Source organism: Typopeltis vanoorti, chromosome 19 (genome assembly GCF_054136105.1).
Source record: "Typopeltis vanoorti isolate ZY-2024b chromosome 19, IOZ_Tvanoo_1.0, whole genome shotgun sequence".
Taxonomy (NCBI): Eukaryota; Metazoa; Arthropoda; class Arachnida; order Uropygi; family Thelyphonidae; genus Typopeltis; species Typopeltis vanoorti.
This window is the reverse complement of record NC_143567.1, coordinates 100,113,177-100,133,061: the sequence shown is the minus strand read 5'-3', so window position 1 is coordinate 100,133,061 and position 19,885 is coordinate 100,113,177. Positions and strand designations below refer to the sequence as shown.

General features: G+C 35.3%; 1 pseudogene; it reads right to left on the bottom strand.

The window, feature by feature from the left end:
• Positions 1-2,805: 2,805 nt before the first annotated feature.
• On the bottom strand, positions 2,806-12,584 carry LOC150096392 (DNA sliding clamp PCNA pseudogene; annotated as a pseudogene).
• Positions 12,585-19,885: the final 7,301 nt, after the last annotated feature.

Here is a 19,885-nt window from a genome sequence, read left to right as displayed (position 1 = left end):
ATTAGAATTTATTTCACTTAATCAGAGGACTATATAACAACCTACATGACCAAGAAGCTTCAGTAAAAGTCTTTGAGAAAATGGACAATGTTCAAATCAAAAATATGCATTGAAAAATTCAAGCATTTTTCAATGCATATGTGCATAATGGTGTTCTGTCTTTTTATGTTTATAGCAAATATGCCATAAGAAAGATAAGAAAGACTTAGATAATGACATAACAGGAATTAAGATTGATGACAGAAATATAAATAATTTAGGATATGCAGATGATGGAACTCTCATGGCAGAAACTACAGAAGATCTGGAACACTTGATTCTGTTAGTTAAGAGAATAAACAAAAAGGACAGGGATAATTTAAATATCAGTAAAACAAAAGTAATAGCTTGTGGCAATTCGGATGAATTTATGATGGGTGGAAAAAAAACAGAGGTGGTTGAAAGCTATTGGGATCCAGAACAAGAAGGAAAGGGTGTCAGAGAAAGAACTGGATGGACAAGATACTTATTAATATGAAATTACAACTATTGATAGAAGAGACAAGAGATTGTGCAAGATGGAGAACCTATGTTTACAAGATTAACAAAAGTTGGAAATGACTAGATAGTACATAACAATACAACTTCAAGTTGTTTTCTGATGATGCCAAACTGGGGAGAGCAATAGTGAATAACAGGGATGAGAAGATCCCACAGAATGATTTAAATAAATTGGCAATGCAGGCAAAGGTTAATGGTTCAGCTTAATGTGAGCAAGGTATACCATTATCGGCTGAAAAGATTACATACTGTGTATTACATTGATGGTACTGGAGTGCAAGAAATTTATAAGATTATGGAGTTTAGATAACTGGGATAACTGGGCAACAGGACAGATGGGTGACAGGTTTATTGGGAAATAAATTGGTTAGGTCCAGGTTTAAAAAGACCTTCATACACATAAAATAAAATATAACTATTATCCAGGGCATCTGATATAAAAGAAATCAGCTGGTAGCGACCCTCCAAAGGTGAGTCAATGGTTTGAGTGAGGTATTATGGGTTATTTTAGAATGCTATTTTCCTTTAAGGGTGGGATTCTTGGGAGTGCAGTGAGGCCTTGTGGGTAATGATGAGCCTATGAGGGATGGGTGAGGACCAGCTGTTTGGATAGAAAGCAAGTGTTCCTTTGTTTTTGATCCAGTAGTTCAATTTGTTGTCCATGCAGTTAGCCTAGTGGCTTTGCGCTTCGCAACCATATGACTGGGGAAGGAGTGTCCTAGGTTCGATTCCGGTCAGAGACGTGAGGAGCTGAAGGATCTTCCTCAGCCATAGCCAAGTTAGCCGGTCTTGGGCACGGGCAGTAGGGTTTTTTTCTGCCAGTTTATCTGGTGTTTTTCATCCTGCAAGCAGGCAAACCAGCCCTGTGAACACACACAGGGATACAGCCAAGAATACCTTGAGGCACAGGAGTGACTATTCTATCCTCGTATTTCGGTTATGAAATTCAAGCATGCTTGGAAGGTTGTGGGCCTTAAAGGCCTGTTAGAGACATTGGGATAGATAGATAGATAGTTCAATTTGTTGGTTGTCAATCTTTAAAGGCAGGCAGGTCAGTAGATGACCTGTTGCCTAATTGTCTGTGAACCAGATCTTATTTGGGAATGATAGTGAAGGGAGAGTTATAGTTCAGGGGGCATACTGCAAAAGTTGTCAAAATAGCTCAAAGAGGTTACCTGGATGTATAAGAAATTGACAATTAGAGACAGGGAGGAGATTATTTTTCCTTGTTTATAAAGTTGATACTACATCTTGGCTACTGTGCACAGATTTGGTTGCCTGGGTTTCTCGAGGTTGAAGATCCAGAGAGAGGTGATCAAAATGGTGTGTTCATGTCATGGAAAGCTCTTTATGAGGATAGACTGAAAGTGTGCAAGTTGCAAACAAGTGGAAAAGATAGAACTTAAGTTACCAAAGGGGGTTTTACAAGACAGATACAAAAGAAATTTTTCAATACACGATGAGTAAGAAGGACCAAAGGAATCAACCCCTGGAAGCAATATAAGAGTGTGGTTGTAATTAGTAAGGATGTGAGGAATATACTTTTTGGCTTGGAGAATGGTGAATTACTGGAATGAGTTGCTGGAGTGCTTGCAAATGCTCTCCATGGAGATGCCAATATAATAATACAACTAAATTATTCAATGTATTGATTTTGGTGCCACAAACTTTTAAAAAACTTCAGTATATGTTCCTCAATTTATAAATCAGTACATACAAAATAATCATAATAGTAATTTTAGTTGTAAAAGCATTTGGCACAATAAAAAATACAGAAAAACAAAATCAAAAAGTAATTTAATTACAAAAATCAAGACTGAGTACTCAAATTAACAATTTGAATAGAACAAGTATACCCCTTAATTTGCTGCCTCTGAAAACAATTTTATGGTCACTGCCTAATTTTTAAAAGAAGTCTTATACAGTTTGAATATCTCTCAGCCTGCAAATACACCAATTGTCGTTGGTGTATTTGCAGGCTTTAACCACCCAACTGGCCATGACATGTATACACATCAAAATTGCCATGTATGTGAAGTGTCTATTAAAACCGTAATGCCATTGATATTACATTGAAATATATGATGGGTACGAAGTGTATAAAGAGTGATGTATTTCATCCATATTGACATCAATGTGGTTAATCTACCAAACTCTAGTCAACATTATGTATTATTGTTACTAGAACAGTTACATGCTTATACTTTGATACCCAGATATTTTTACAAATATAAAATTTTAAAATTAACTTAATGAACACACAGCTTATGGTTATTCTAAAATATGATTTTATTTCTGCAAGCCTTTAGTTCTACATAAAATGGTAATCATAACATAGAAATTCATCATTGCTATTACACTAAACCAAATTATAATTGTTCTAATGTTATAAATAATATTAATCTGCATTTATCTCTGTATTTATATTATAGTGTATTTATTATTATTATGTACACCTCCAGGGAGTCCAAAGACTCATCGGGGGGAGAGTGTGCCAACAGCATCGAACAATTGATCTCCATCCAACTACTAACCGCGCTCAAACTTGCTTAAGTAGCAGAAGCTCTACCAATCGACCAACCTTGATTTATTATTATTATTCAGGCCTCCATGGAGTCAAAAGACTCATCGTGGGAGGTCCTTCCTAAGAAACACAAAGTCTATCACGACTCATCGAGGGGAGGTCCCCCCCCCCCAAGAAACACAAAGTCTATCATACCACTACTTGAACTCATTGACCGCTCTTGCTCTCACCACTCCATCAGGCAATCAACCACCCTCCATGCAAAGAAACCACTCCTCACCCTCTTGCTGACAGTTTCCTTTCGTAACTTCCAGGGATGGCCTCTTGTCATTACTCCTTCCTGCTGTTCAACCAAGCGAAAGAACTCCCCAGTGTCAACCCTGTAACCACCTCTCAACAGTTTAAAAGCCTCAATCATATCACTTCTCCTTCTTCTATCCACCAAACTCAGCAGTCCACATTCCCTCAGCCAATCCTCGTAACTATCATTACAGTCCTGATAACAAAGATCTGCCTTTGTACCCTTTCCACAGTTAATTTATCCCCATTTTTAACATATTTTATTAAAATATTTAATGACGTATATACAATATATATATTTATTTACCCCTGAATACATCTGTATATAATTAAATTGTAGTTTAACATATTTTATTAAAATATTTAATAATGTCTATACATATAATTATGATTACAAAACTTTAGAAATTCATAAATATACAAATCAGGAAATTTATTTGTAATAAAAGAAATACAAAACAAGATATTAAATTAAACAAAAAATGGTGATATTAGAAATACCACATAATCATATATTAAAATGTTATTCCAAATATTAAAATTTACTTAAATAATATTGAGTAAACTATTATTTAGTTGATATTTGGATTTGTCAAAGTGAAATATGTATACCCCATGAGGGGGGAAGTATTTTTAAATGCATCAAAGAATACTTCAGAAAAATTTATATAATGACTATGTTTCCTTCCTTCATTTCTATATTACAATAAATTTTTTCATTATGTGTTCATGAACAATACAGATTTTTTTTTGTTTCTAAAATATTGAATGTATGCATAACAAACTGTAGCATTACTGGAGGACATTGGCATAAATATTTTGCTTATTTCTGCTGGTGAAGGTACAAAGAAAATAATGACCATATTATATCACTGGGATAGCAAATACATTCATTTTAATAAATTATTTATTACGACTAAATATGTTCATTTTTAAATTATCTAAATAAATAAAATTATAACACTTTATACTTATAAAATAACAAGTGCCACTTATTTTATTTTTGTTGCTAGGAAAAAGTAAATTACACTTAACAAGAACTTATATTTTTATTTTTTTTTGTATCTTAACAGCAGAGTTGTCCTAGTATCCCAAGATGATGGTTTGACACCAACTGCCTCTATAAGCAAGCAAGCATCAACTTTTGTATACCTATGGTTGAGCAAAAATAAAGAATGAAAATAAAGAATATAATTTCCTGTCAAGTATAATTATCCTAAATGTGAAAAACATATTGTTGGGCGAGTGGTTAGCATATCCACTCTCCAGCCAAAAGGCTGCAGGTTTGAATCCTGCCATGGGCATGGATGTTTGTGATCTGTGAAAATACTAGTGGTGGTGGGTGGTAGATGGCATTGGTGTAGTTGGTGGATTGAGTGGAGGAGACAGTTGTAGAGTAGGTGCCCTCCCTCAATGAGTGGTTGAACTCCCTGGAGGTGGCACGTAAATTATTTACTGCCAGCCTGGTTGGCAGTAAACAATACTATACTAGACCTCTAAAAAATTCTATAAGCTAATTATTGTCACCACTGCACCTCCAAAGAAAGTTTACTTTTTGAATGGTTTTTATCATGTATTGCTCTTATCTGAGGGAGACAATTTAAATGCCACTTGCAATAGAAACCTTATTAAGCTTCTTGCTTTTTTTTTGTTAGAAACAGAAACTTTCTTCTCCACTTCCAATAATAATAATAACTGTTTTTCCTGCATAGACAAATTGGCTGAATCTATTCATTCAATGGACAATAAACTGTGGGCACAGAGTGTGCTTGACCACCATCTGTTTCGGATGCAACTACCTATTAAGTTCAGGTAGTTCAAAACAGATTAATTTTCAACTACTTACATATGCATTCTAAGGATTTTAATATAATAAGAAAAAACAATATACTTTATATCTTTTGTATAAAAATATAAAAAAGTTTTATGCATTAATTTTTTTTAGCAAAAATTTCAGTTTATCAAAAGTGTAAATTATTTCAAAGGATTGTGTGCGCTTGAGTATTTGTTATGTCAGCATGTTTGGTTTTCATGTATTTTCCATCAATGATTTTGCTTTTCGAGATTTTTTATTTTTTATTTTTTTTTACTGGAGGATGTTAATTTTTAAGATGAATATGTTGTTGCTGGGTTTTGTTTTTCATTTTTCTTTGTGCAATGGTTATGTTAATAATTCATTTTTATCTTTGTTTATAGTTTGTAAGTTTTAAGGTTTTTCTGTTGTTTCTTCATTGTACACAATTTATAGACAAAAACACGTCAACACAATTACTTACAATTAAGAAAATGCTCGATGTTTCAACCTCTATATTAAGATCATCACCAGGAAAGCATGTACATGAACAAGATACAAGCTACAGGACACTACACATAAGTACACTGAAGTATAAATTTGCAATACTTTGTAATTTTTTGTAATTTGCGAAGTTGGGTAGGGCAATAGTGAATGTAGATGACGTCAAAATTTTGCAGGATGATTTGGATAGATTGGAGGTCTGGGCTAAGGAGAATGGATGTCAGTTTAATGTGGCAAAATGTAAGGTTATGCATTTTGGGGTGAAAAGATTGGCGGCAGTTTACTGCATTGGTGGAACCGTGCTCCAGGAAATTGATGAGGCACGAGATTTAGGAGTGTTGGTAGATAAGGAATTGAAATTTAGGGGACACATTGCAAAAGTGACCAAAACAGCTCATCAAATCACTTGGTTGCTGAAGAATACGATGACAAGCAGAGACAAGCAGGTTATTGTTCCTCTGTATCGAGCCTTGATAAGACCCCATCTAGACTACTGTGCTCAGATTTGGTCACCTAGGTTTCTTCTTGATGGGGAGGAGGTGGAGAGGATCCAGAGGCGAGTGACCAAGATGATAGCAGGTCTGTGGAATGAACCGTATGAGAACAGGTTGAGGATTTGTGGGTTGCAAAAATTGGTTGATAGGCGGAGGAGGGGAGATATGATTGAGACATTCAAATTACTGAAGGGTTTCTATAAAATTAATTCAGAAGATATTTTTGAGAACAGGGCTGGTTGTGGGAGGACTAGGGGACATCCATGGAAACTGGGCAAAAGAGTGGTTAGTAAAGGTGTTAGAGCTGGGTTCTTTACTTTTAGAGTAGTGAATGAGTGGAATGCGCTCCCTGAGTCTGTGGTGGATGCTGTAACAGTGAATGAGTTTAAGGCGAGGTATGATAGATACTGTATGAATGTCAAATAGTTGTGATGAATATGATTTGGGGCCTCCCTCGATGAGTCCAATGACTCCCTGGAGTTGCCCATAATAATAGTAATAGTAATAATAATAAATGCCTTGTTAACCATTTACACTAGCCTGGCCTCTGGTGGGGAAAACTTTAAATCAAATGAAATAAATAATAAAATAAAATTATTATTACGTAACACCTCCAGGGAGTCCACCTACTCTACAAATCTGTCTCCACCACTCCATCCACTAACTACAACTAATCGCAACCACACCAATGCCATCTACTGCCCACCACTAGCATTTGCACAGACAATCACTAACATCCATGCCCATGGTGGGATTCGAACCCGCAGCCTTTTGGCTGGAGAGCGGATACGCTAACCACTCGGCCAACCAGGCCGGCAATTATAAAATTATTGTTATTATATATAATATTCATCCAAGCTTGATTTGCTTCCTCAGCCTTAAGTAAAAGGCTAGTTATATTCCACTAATTCGAGGCCTATCCAAGGGCCTATGAATTGTGGAAATACCTTCTGAATATGAATGATGCTGAACAAAGTGACCTTTTGCAACTGCCTGGTTTTTAATCCATCTAACTTGAGGTTTTTTTCAGTGTTTTGGGGATGGCACCTAAAGCATCTATTATTATAGAAACAACTTTTGTTTTCTTTTGCCAAATTCATTCAACTTCAATTTGCAATACTTTGTAATTTTTTTAGTTTCTTTTTCGTCAATTCAGCTATCTCCTGATACTGATATTTCGATAAACTGAACACTCTTATTTTCACCTTTTTCAACCACTGTTATATCAGGTGTATTACATTCCAAGCTTTTGTCAGTTTGGATTTTGAAATCCCAGAGTAATTTAGCTTTCTCATTCTCAATCACCTTTTGGTCAACTTTATGCTTCCAACTTTAGATACTTTAAACATGTACTTTTTACATAAATGCCAGTGAATTATCTTAGCCACATTATCATGCTTTTTACTGTACTCAGTTTCTGCGATTTTGCTACACCCACTTATGTGGTCTACCGTGTCTTCTTGAATTTTTTGTATTTTTGCGTTCATAACATTGGTTTTAATGGCCTGTTCTTGTGCTACAAAAATTACCAACTCTGTTTCTTTCTTTAGTGCTCCATTTCTCAACTGTTGCCAGGTCAAGTTGCTGTCAGCACTTTTCTCCATGCTGTGAAGGTCTTATTTTTCCATCTTTCAGTTCTCACTTTTACTTGGGTGATCTTGTTCTCCAATTTTGTCTCCATGGGTTTAAATAAACCCTCTTTCCTTACCTCAATTTGAAATTTCTCCGTTGTTTCTGCAGATAATCATTCAGATTTTGATTTTCTTCTTCAACGCTTTGCTTTACTTGTAGTAATTCTCTGCCTCCTTTTTTGCATGATAACACTATCGATGTCACTGCCAGGATTGAGGGCATGGTGCATTGTCATTAATTTCCAATTTTTTTTGGTCTAAATTCTCCAACTCTAGCTGGATCCATTCAACAATGCCTGCTGAATATCTCAGAACAGGTATGGCCCAGGTGTTAATTGCTTTTATCAAACTTCTAGAATAAAGCACTGACTTAAGGAGATTTCTTAGCAGCCTTATATATTCTGCTCTAGTTTTTTCTTTTATCTTATTGTGCAGAATTTCTGATGCTGCTAAAATTCCCAAATACTTGTAGCTATCTTTGAATTTTATTGCCTTAATTTTTTTGCCATTGAGCAGCTCAATTTTATTCAGGTCTTCAAACCCTCCTCTTGTTATTCCAACAATTGAACATTTGTCTAATCCAAAATCCATTGATATATCTTGACTGAATATGTGCACAGTATTAAGCAATGATTCAAGTCCATTCTTTGATTTTGCATACAGCTTCAGATCATCCATGCATGTATGTATGTATGTATATATATATATATATATAATAAAATGCAGAGTATAAAACAAAAAATTACACTGCAACTCCATGAAATACTCAATACTCCTGTTATCTTCTGTCTCCTGTTTTTTTTTGTGTTAGGGTTCTGCCATCCTGTTCTTTTGGATATTATATATTCCACATGGGTCTTCCAGACTGTTCAAATTACTAATCCATCATTCTTGTCATATAATTTATGGAAACATATATATATATAAAAAAAAAAAAAAAAAAAAAAAAAAAAAAACAGATGTGAGAGCAATTACTTCACTTATAATTAAGAAAATAACACTTGAAATTTTGACTTCTATATCAAAGTCAGCATCAGGAAAATATATATATGAGGTAGGTTAGTGTAAACAGCTAACAAAGCAATTATATTTCAGTGTACTTATATGTAGTATGTTGCTTATGTCTTGTTCATATACACATTTGCCGGATGATGACCTTGACATAGAGGTAGAAACAAGAAGTGTTATTTTCTTATGTGTAAGTAAAGTAATTGCTCTAACACGTTTTTTGTCTCTATGAATTCTACACAGTGAATGCTGACCACTGTTTAACCTTGAAAGAATTACTTCTGTTTCCTGATGTGACTGTTATAATATGCCCACAGATTCGAGACCCTTCGACACTTCTGCACATGTGAAAAGAAGGAGAATCCATTCCGATTATAGGGTAATCAATCCGTATTGTGGGATGGGTTGTTTATTACTATACGTCGGAAAATTAACTTCTCTTTTATGGTCATTGTAGTTTTTAAAGTGATAACTATTCTACTTGTATAACAGTTGGAAAATTTTACGTATAAAGCACGTAAATTCGTGTGTTGGTGACCAATTCGTACATCGCCTTATTTCTTTCTCCCCTTCAACATGAATGGACTTCTTGGCAGCTTGCCAGCTACAGCTCTCTATACTGTGGTCAGACTATAGTAGTTAGCATGGATGTCATCGTTTTACTCATTTTTTTCCTAGCAGTGTGTGTACTACTTTTGTGGATGGTTTTGTTTGTGAAGTGGGTGTTATCATTGTTTTTTTTTTTTCTGTTTTAATATGAGGAGCTTGCACTGCCAGAGATGGAAGTATCTGGTTCTTGATATCCACATTTCTGGCTTTTTTGTATTAGTGTGGGTATGCTGATATCACTTGCGTCAGGTTAGCTCTCGAGGACAGAAGGCCAGTGATGTTTGGATTATGGTATCTGCTTTTATATAGCTTTTTCCTATTGGTGTGGCTGTATCTACTTGGTAGAGGCAATATGTTGGTTTCACTGACTTTAAAAAGTCAGGTTAGCCCCTGAGGGCAGTAGGTTAGAGATGCTGGAAGTGGGGGGGGGGTATACTTTGTAGTTAGGAAATACAGTTTTCAATATCAAGAGTTATGCCTACTGATTATTATTATTGCACCTCCATGGAGTCAAAAGACTCACTGCTGGAGGGCACTTCATTCTACTCTACTATACACATCTCTCCATCTCCCCTACTGCTTAGTTCTCCATCTACACATGTATGATAACACTACTACTATCACCACCACCAACAACAACAGTATTTTGTGTCTGTAAATTGTGTGTGTTCTCATGGCTGATTTGTCTGCATGAAGGATGAAAAACCCTCAGTTTCCAGGAGAAAAAACCCTGCTACTTCTGTATGAGATCAACTAATACTTAGAAATTAACAGAAGATGGTAATCAAGTAAAGCTTCCTGGGTAGCAAAGAAATTATACTAACTGTATTTTTATCAATGAAGGCATTAAATGTTACAAGAAAAATTTAACAGAAGAATTTATTGAACACGGTGAGACAAATTTTAGTTATATCTGATATAATAATAAAGTTTTTCATTGTTGTTTTTTAATGCTAAAGACTAAGGGCGGTTTATAATAAAGTAAGGTAATGTAACATTTATTTGCTGTAATAAAAACTGATGAAAATTGTGTATCATAACTTAGTACATAACAGGCTGTAGTTCAAAGAAGGAAAAGGAACACTGAAATAATTAATATATTTGTCTTTTGAATTCTAGGATATTTAAGTGTACCAAGTCATGGGAGTTGAACTGATAAGTGTATATATAAATCATGATAAAGAAATTTATGTATACAGTGAGGAATCTGATAGTTTATTTATATGAAGGTATATTATATATTCATCACATGACGATATAAAAAGGTGATGTGGGAGAATTGCAAGTGATATTTTTACTTGGAAACAGAAATAAAAATTATGTAATAGTAATAAGTAACTTCCTATTTTATTGATAATATTTTTTATATATATTTGTATTGAAAATTATTGTAACTGAATTTAATTTGTAATAATAGTTGAATGTTGTCGATACAACATTCAACTGTCAAAGTAATCGATCACATATTGGCAAGTATTCTTCTAAGTATAGTGCAGTGTCATGCAATTAATTCACTGGATGCCCCAAGTCTCATGAATATTATGAAGGTACATGGTTTTGATTTATTTGTTGCTAGAGGAAAACACCTTTTGTATACCTGTACCATCTGTTATTATTATGTGGCACCTCCAAGGAGTCCAAAAACTCATTGAGGGTGGGCACCTACTCTGCAAACTCCCCATCTCCACCACCCACTAGAGTGAACAGCCATACCCATCGTCACCTACACCAATGCCATCTGCACATTATTGCACACTCATCCATTGCATTCATAGCTACAGTGCATTGGCTTACATATCTCTTTTTTAGTATACTTACACATAAATATCCTTATATATTTAAACCCACCCACATGGTATTAAAATGTATGATGGGTTTACAACTTATGGTTGGGATTAACAGAAAATAAAAAAAAAAGCAAAAATAAAGTAATTGCACTGGTTGCTAATTTGAGTGCACATATTAATATTAGAATTAAAACTCTAATAAAAGAAAACTATAAACATTATATCTTGAGGGTCACATAAAATTTGTAAAAATTAATAAGAATCAACACATTTAAATATTGTATCAGTATTTAAATACACTGCATTTAAATACTGATTATGCCATGAAACTTAACACGAGTAAGAGCTGTAACAAAAATCAACAAATGCATTACTAAAATAATATCTTTGTACCAGTATTCTAAATCATTATTCATTAGATAAATATCTGCTGGCTCAAAATAATGACAATCAGTCACATTTTAAATATACAATTATTACTGCGCAGATATAAAAATTCTTCAAGGACCTCAGTTATCTTCTGCATCTTCAATCTTCGGTGCAAGATAATAACGCAAGTATCCCAAGTTTTCAATAGCGTATTGCAATACCAATGGACTATCAGAGGACATTGATAATTTTACTCGTGGGGAAAGTGATGTTGCTTTTGTGAAAAAATTCAAATAACGTAAAGCAAATGTTAGAGAAACTGGTTCTTGCATTTCAATTGTAACAGTATTACCTGGATCATCTGCAGTGGCGGTCTGTAACAGTCGAATGCCACCGGTACCAAGATCACCTTCGGTTGAAAATTTAATGCCCTGCTTGCTACAGGACACTGTAACTGAATCTCCAATATTGCTCAATTCACGACATATTCGCTGAAATTCTACCGAAGGCATACTAGCAACAACACTGTGTTCTGTTTCAGGAATGGCTAAGTGTTCTGTCTGCAGGTTCATTAATCTCATTGAAAACTCCGCGAATCTATCTTCATTTGGGCTTTCGAATATTAATGAAATAGTATCTGCTGTGTTTTCTGCTTTAATGATCAATCGGTCATCGTTTGATGCACATTTCAAAACCTTGAACATGCTATTTAAATTCAATCCTAACGTGATATTACTATCACAACGATACTTTTCAAACCCATCACTTCTCAGAAGAAGAGATACAAGACTTACATGTGAATTATCCATGGCTTGCATCACAAGGCCTGTACGTGTGCAGTCCAAATCAGCATCGCTAATTAAGTCTTTAACAGCTTCCAACACCCTTTTAAAAAGCAAAGCCTTAGGAAGCCGTGCTTCCAACATGACTAAAACCCACTGTAAACTGCGTTATTAAATTACTAATGTAAAATTTTACCAATGTGAATGTGCTTTTAAACACAACTACAGTATAAACTGCAAGAAAAATATCATAATTATCTTAAATAACCTGTTTACTATCTATATTAATAAACACGTTCCAGCACGATATGACGCTGAGCACGCCTCCTATATTACTTATTCTAGTAGAGAACAAGTATTATTAGTAATTATCGTGATATATTAGCAATCAAATAACCACATCAAACCTATATGAATTAGGTATATTGCTAAAAGAAAAGTCGATAATGTTACGGAGTACGGGGAAGCCGAAGCGCCGAATCTTTGAGAAATTCGTTATGTAGTCAGGGAAATCCATTTACTGTAAACTTTCTGACATTGTAGAAACCTGGAAAGATGTAATTGATGGAGAAAGCCGAAGAGATTAAAATGGAGTGTTGTGGGGCTTTCGAAAACAGGTTGGACTGGCCAATAACATAAAAATCTGAAACATTCAATGTTATATTACTCAGGTAGGAATGGTTTGGTGCACACAGAGAAAGAGTAGCTGTCATTTTCCATAAACCACTTTCCCACAGATTTGTAGGAGTTAAACCCATCTCATCCAGAATCACAGTCATTAGACTACAAGCAAAAGAAAGAAAGAAAAACTTTTATTAAAATAATACAAGTGTACCAATGAGTCAATGAGAAGAGTATTCAGGAGGAATGGTGTGCAGTTTATTGATGTGTGGAGTGAAATTGATGGACAAAAGGACTTATGTATGCCTGACAGAATACATTTAAATGATTTTGGAGCGAGATCTTTGGAGAAAGTGTTGTTTAGTGACAGTGGTAGTACAATACCAGCAAAACTAGAGATATTAGGGAGGATGAAATCAAACATGTGTCTGGTCAACCCCGTGATAAACGAGCATGGGTACAATAATGATTATGCAATGCTGAATGGAATTTCATCGGTCTCCATTTTAAATGGGTTGATAATGAAATTATACATGTACAAAGGGATGTTGAAATGCATATACATGAATTCAAGAAGAATCAGGAATAAGAGTGAGGAGTTTTTGGCATTGCTCCGCTCGACTTGGCCAAAAATTATATGCAGCAGTGAGACCTGGTTGTTTAAAAATGATATAGTTACAGGGATAAAAAATGCAAAGGGTATTGTATTTTCAGGGAGGATAGAAAGAACAGAACAGGAGGTGGGATATTGCTGATGATAGCTGCAGAAGTGCAACCAACAAAATTAAAATTTGAGAAAGATATTAGATCTGAGGGAGATGGTTCAATAGAGGCTCTCTAGTGTGAGATAGAGACAAAGAGGACAAAATGCATACTTGGGTGGGGTTATATACCAGAGGATCCACAGGAAGATGTAAATGCTAGGTATTGGCAAATAGCACAATGAGTATAGGACAAACAATTATAATGGGAGATTTTAACTATGGACACATCGATTGGAGGGAGGAAATGGGCTTGGCAAGATGCAAGTGGGATTTATTGCTAAGGGATAATTACATGAAACAGCATGTTATAGAGGGAACAAGGGGTTTGAAGGCGTTGAATCTGATAATATCAATATCAGTAACCAAGGTGGACACACTGCCTCCAATTGGGGAGAGTGACCATGTAATCTTGTTCTGGGAAGTTGTCAAACGCATAGAGTTCTCTGTCAAGAAGGGGTTTATGTTCAACTACAGGGTGATTGAGGAACTCAGAAGCCATATTGAAATAGTGCTATGGCTCGAGAAGCTTCAAGGAAAGAATGCCAGTAGTGAATAGCGAGTGATCAGAGATTGCTTGAGAGTTGCAGTATCAGACTGCATACCCAAGGGCAGGAGGATAAACCACATTTATCCTCCTGACTGGGGAATTTTTTGGGATTAAGTGGATGAATAGGGATATAAAGCGAGAGCTGCAAAAAAAAAACATTGTGGAGGAAATATAAAGGAAAAAGTGATCAGCATACTCATGAGCAGTAGAAAGTTCAAGCAAGAAGGGTGACTACCATTGTGCAAATGACTGTGGTAGGGTAACTAAACAATGCTCATGGTAAGAAGGTGACTGAACCAAAAGAAATAGTAGAGTTGTTGAGTGATCATTTTGCCAAGGTATATCATCCAGGTGGTGATTTTACAGTTACTAATATTGCAATGAGGCATATCAACACTGAGGTAGATGAATAGGTGTTCAGCATATAAAATATGAATTTGAACACAGCAGTAGAACATCAGCCCGTGTACTCTGCATTCGTCACAATGTTAGGCAATGTATTCCACTGACCAACCACTCTCCCTTCAAAGAACCTGGCCTTCTAATTATGTCCCTGCTCACGTCCTCCTTACAGCTTCCAAGCATGTCCCCGCATTCTAGCCCTACTCCCATTCTATGAAAAACGTCTTCCACATTAATTTGGTAACAACTCTTTACTAACTTCAATATCTGAATCATATCCCCTCTCTTTCTACTATCCACAAGGCTTTGCAAACTTCATTCCCTAAATCTGTCCTTATATTCCACATCCCAAAGACCAGTTATGACCTTAGGCACTTTACCCTGGACCTTTTCCAATATATCACAACCATGTAAAACAAGGGGACCAAAGCTGTACAAAACAATCCATAAGAGGCCTGATCAAGCCTTATACAAAGACCCATCATATGTGCCTTTTCGTCAACATGTGTCAATAATAATGCCTAATATTAAAGTAGCTATAAGCTAAAAATAATAATAAATAAATAAATAAAATTATATAATATATATAAATTTATAAAAATATATAATTATATATTTAAAAAATAATAAAAAAAAATCAGCTAACGCCTTTATATTCCCGTATGCGGGGAGTAGGCGAGGCCATTTAGCCCTCTCTAACTTTTGGAGACTGAGTGAGCAGTTCAATCTCCACTGGTACCAATCAGAGATAGATGGCCTCAGGCTATCACTAATTAAGCGGTACACAGTGAAGAGAGACGGCTCAAATGTGCCGCCATCTCGTGGTCCCTAACCCTAACACAATATATTTAATGTCTGAAATAATGTGGGTTCTACGGTCGATTTATTAAAATAATATTAATTTAATTTAATTATGTTAAAATAATATATTAAAAAATATTAAAATATATATACTGTATATAAATTTAATAATAATAAAATAAATAAGCTAATGCCTTTTATTCCCTTATATGGAGTAGATGTACTCCCCTGGTGTATTTCCAAAGGAATACAATATACAGGCTTTTAAATCGAATGCCAACAAGTTTCTCCTTTCTATCCCACTACCCATATACTGTAGTAAAGTAATATAGGTTGACCAGCCAACCTCTCATATATGGGACTAACATAAAAAATAAAAAGAAAAGAAAAGTAAAGATGAGGAGGCCTTTTAACCCTATCTAACTTTTGGGAGAGTGAGTGGGCAAAAAGATCCACTTGTCCACGTCAGTGATTGACTAGCTTGAGAACCGGTCAAAGAAAATAATAAAAATAATAATAAGCTACTGCCTTTTATTCCCTTGTAGGGAGTAGGCGAGGCGTTTTACCCTATCTAGCTATTCGAGACTGAGTGGGCAGTTCAATCTCCACCTGTAGCCAATCAGAGACAACTGGCCCATGACTATCACTAATTATAGGTGGCCACCGAGGAAGAGACCGGCAAATAAGTGCTGCCATCTCTTGGTACCTAACCCTAACACGATGTGTTACTGTATGAAATAATGTGAGTTCTACGGTCAATTTTCTTGAGTTTACAGAAGAAAAAACCTAATTAACTCAGGATCCGGTCGAAGAAAGGCTTAGAAAAATTTCCCCCAGTCGATGACTACACTTGAACTATAAGTCTATTTTCTGGCGGCCTAGGGCAGAGCAAGCAAGTGCCACTTCCACTGAGCTACACAGCCTTAATGAATAATAATACATAACAAAAATAGTAATCTATACTTTTTCATGTTAGCATAAGATAGACATCACCTGCGAAAGATGTGAAAAAAAAATAACAAATATATTGCTAGTATGCCAGCAAAGGTTGGTTGATTGGTAGAGCCTCTGCTACTAATGGATTGCAAAAAGTTAAGTAAGTTTGAACGCGGTTAGTAGTTGAAAGGGGTTCAATCGTTCGATGCTTTTGGTACACTCTCCCTCGATGAGTCTTTGGACCGCCTGAAGATGACACATAATAATAATAATAATAATAATAATAATAATAATGTACTTATTATTACTCTAATTGTGTGCGTGTTACGATCCATCGAGTCATTTCCGACTTTTGGCGACTCCACGAACATGCACTCTCCATTCCCATCTGTCCCTGACCGTGTCTTTCAGATCCTCCAAGAGCACTCCAGTTGCTTCTTTAACTCCATCCACCAATCTAATTCTGGGTCTTCCTCTTCTCCTGCTTCTATCAACTTTAGCAAGCATCATCATCTTCTCCAGACTGTCATTTGCTCGCATAATATGTCCGAAGTATGATAAATTTTGCATGATGATCATGGCTTCAAGGGAGCAATCTGGCTTTATTCTGTCTATCACTGATTTAACGGTTTGTTTTGCAGTCCATGGTATTCTTAGTAAGCGTCTCCAAACCCATAATTTAAATGCATCTATCTTCCTTCTTTCACTCTTTCTCAGGGTCCAACTTTAACATCCATACAGCATCACAGGGAATACCATTGCTTTCACGATTCTGATTTTTGTTGCAGGGCTAATCTTTATCTTTAAAGATCTTGCTTAAATTTATCATTGCTTTCTTTCCGAGTAATAATCTTCTTCTAACTTCTTCAGTATAATAACTATCTATCAATTCGGGATCCTAGGAGATGCTAACTGCTTCCATTTTCTCCCCATCCACTTCAAAATCATTAAGTTCACATGTTGCCATAACTTTTGTCTTTTTGAGGTTAAGTGTAAGACTGTACTTAGCACTTTCTTCTTTAACTTTCGTAATAAGTTCATCCAAATCTCGTTGCATTCTTCTAGCAAGGTGGTATCATCTGCATACATCAAATTATTAATATTTTTTCCACCAATTTTAATTCCAACTGAAGACTCTTCCAGCCCTGCCATTTTTAAAATGTATTTGCTGTATATGTTAAACAGGTCCTGGTGTTGTACTACCCAAGTGATCATTTATACTTGGGCTCGGCGATAGTTTTTTCGGCATGAAACTCTATAGATTTCGATCCGAGTTTCGTACCCGGCTATAAAAACATAAAGGGATTTATCTTCCCCCTTTCTATTGACATTTTCGCCGGTAAAATAGCCTTTCGGCTTATTAAATTAGTAATTAACAATAAATATAGGAGTACAACACTTCGGCAATTCGATAGTAGAGGTATGTAAGTTCGTGTTCACATAAAACCTTGATATTCCAGGTCTACCTACTCACTTGGTTAGTGAACGAAGACTTGGTTTCGAGTCTAGTCGGCGACTAGAGGAAATTTTTCTAAGCCTTTTTTCGACCGGTTCCCGAGTTAGTCGATCTCTGGCACGAGAAATAGGGTTTTTCCTCCCGGTAACTCGGGTTTTTCGTACCGTAAACTCAAGAAAATCGACCGTAGAACCCACATTATTTCAGACATTAAATATATTGTGTTAGGGTTAAGAACCACGAGATGGCGGCACATTTGAGCAGACTCTCTTCACTGTGTACCGCTTAATTAGTGATAGCCTTGGGCCATCTATCTCTGATTGGTACCAGTGGAGATTGAAATGCCCACTCAGTCTCCAATAAGTTAGATAGGGCTAAATGGCCTCGCCTACTCCCGTATATGGGAATAAAAAGGCGTTAGCTGATTTTATATATATATATATATATATATATATATATATATATATATATATATATATATATATATACACATCTCTTAAGAGCTGGGTTTTACATTATGAGAAAATATTAAAGTTAGTGACGGAGCTTGCTCCACCTTTGCATGGAGTTGCCCTGGTGTTGTACTACCCAAGTGATCATTTACACTTGGGCTCGCCGATAGTTTTTTCGGCATGAAACCCTATGGATTTCGATCCGAGTTTCTTACCCGGCTATTAAAACATAAAGGGATTTATCATACCCCTTTCTATTATTGAATTTCCCACTGTTAGCTGGTGTTAAATTCTGAATGAGAAGAATTATAATATAATAATATCTCATTCAGAGTTTTAACATAATCTGCCATTCCCAAGGCCAATTTTGTTCATCAGAATAAATGTTAAAATATTACCTACCGTTGTGTGACACTATTTTGTATAATATATTGTAATATATTTGTAAAACTTGTAGTTGTTAGTTGTATTAATCATGCTAATTCTTAGTATTGTGTATGCATACCATGTGAACTAAACACGGGAACTTGCTGCCTAAAGCAAGACACGTATATTATAAAATGAGTCATATACGAAGTAATTGAAATTTCCACTAAAGTACTTCTCTTTGAGTAACGGCGGTCGATACTGTAATTAGGGTGACCACCCAGCAAAAATATTTCGCACTAACTTATGCAGGAAAAAGGTACTAGATCTGAAAAAAAAAAGTACTAAATTTTCATTTGCTTTCGTTTCACTCTATTTAAGACATTTTACGATATTACTACCTTATTATCATAGATGAACTCAATGTAAAACAGCTAAATTAACACATGTACAACAAATTTGAAAAGAAAAAAAGTCAAAACTCACCTCACTGTAGTCATCTATGAGTCCAAGAGCTGCAGTTGTCAATCATCATAACAGAAGTTCCAATTGTAACTCTAGCACTTCACATGTGTATTAATTTACTATATAATTTTTAGTCTCATTTCAGTGTTTAAAACAGTGTAACATTAAATATTCAGTTATTTATTATGCTATTTACATAAATACAGGGGTTCCCACCCACAAGAAAACTACTGGAAGTATTTATTCTTTATTTTTATCAGATTTTGCTAAATTAATTAACTCTTCAGAAACAGTAAAATCTGTAGCTGATGAATGTTTCAATTTTTCTTTTGTCAACAGGAGCCCATTCACCAAAGGAGTTTTTTTTTTTTTTTGAGATTTCATTGCGTGAATCTACAGCCATATATCTTATAAAATATCATATAAAATATTCATTTTTTATAAGATAGTTACATTTAGAGCGTCCACACTGTATTTTCTTAGCAATTTCACTATCAGGAGCAATTGTTTTCAATAGAGTTGGAAGAGTACCCATAAGCCACAAAAGCAGATTGTGTTCGGTATCCAGGGTTTGCGACTCCTGAGCGCAAAATTTTTGTGCCCCCTTTCCATTAAAAATTAAAGGATCCGGAAGTACAATAACACGTTACGAATCATTTTATTATACTGCACATTAAGAGGAATGTCTATTAAAATAAAGAAAAAACACAAATAGTAAAAAAAAAATTATTTTTA